The following is a 772-nucleotide window of genomic DNA, read 5'->3' on the forward strand; positions in this document are numbered from 1 at the left end:
AGGCGGGAGGTGCGGGCAAGGGTGGGCTCGATGAAGGGGGAGGAATAGGGAGGAGCGTGGAATTTCAAGAGGAAGCCACGAGGTATGACGTGATGGCGGAGACAGCGGCTGAGAAAGTTCAGATGGCTCGTGTGGCGGGTCTTTTTGAAAAGCAAGTAAGAGAGGTTTTTTGTGGGTTGCAAGCATTGTGGGGGAAAAAAAGAAAGAAAACCGCGAAGAAGGGACTGAATATGTTGGAGGAAGGAGTGAAGGTCAGGCATGGTGAGAGGATGTGAATGTCGGTGTGGGTGTTATAAGTGGCGAGACAAGGGAAGGACGAGATAGGTAGAAGGAGAACGAGATAAAGGTGAAACAAGTCGAAAAAAGTGGAAAAATGTGGAAAAAAGTGGAAAAAAGTGGTAAAAAGTGTAAGAGTCACGGACAAATTTTGCTGATGTTCAATCAAGGTGCAGGAAAGGTAGATCCAACAGGAACAGTAGTCCAACAGGAACAGTAATCCAAGGTAACAAGAGATTCCGGCAGTTGGGTACGTCAAATCCAGTTAAAAGGCCAGGGTCCGTGTGAGCGTACGTCATATAAGTTAAAAAAAACACAAGAAACAATAATAGAAATGCAACAAAGTGAGGACGTGATACGGATAGTGCTATTGGACGCTCGGGAAAGGAAAGAGAGGGTGTATGACGTTTCGGGCGTAGCCCTTCGTCGGAAAGATGGAAAGTTCGGAGAATGGAAAAACGGAGAAAGAGGAAAATGGTACCGATGCCCACGAAGT

The sequence above is a fragment of the Octopus bimaculoides genome, chromosome 6 (genome assembly GCF_001194135.2).
Source record: "Octopus bimaculoides isolate UCB-OBI-ISO-001 chromosome 6, ASM119413v2, whole genome shotgun sequence".
NCBI lineage: Eukaryota > Metazoa > Mollusca > Cephalopoda > Octopoda > Octopodidae > Octopus > Octopus bimaculoides.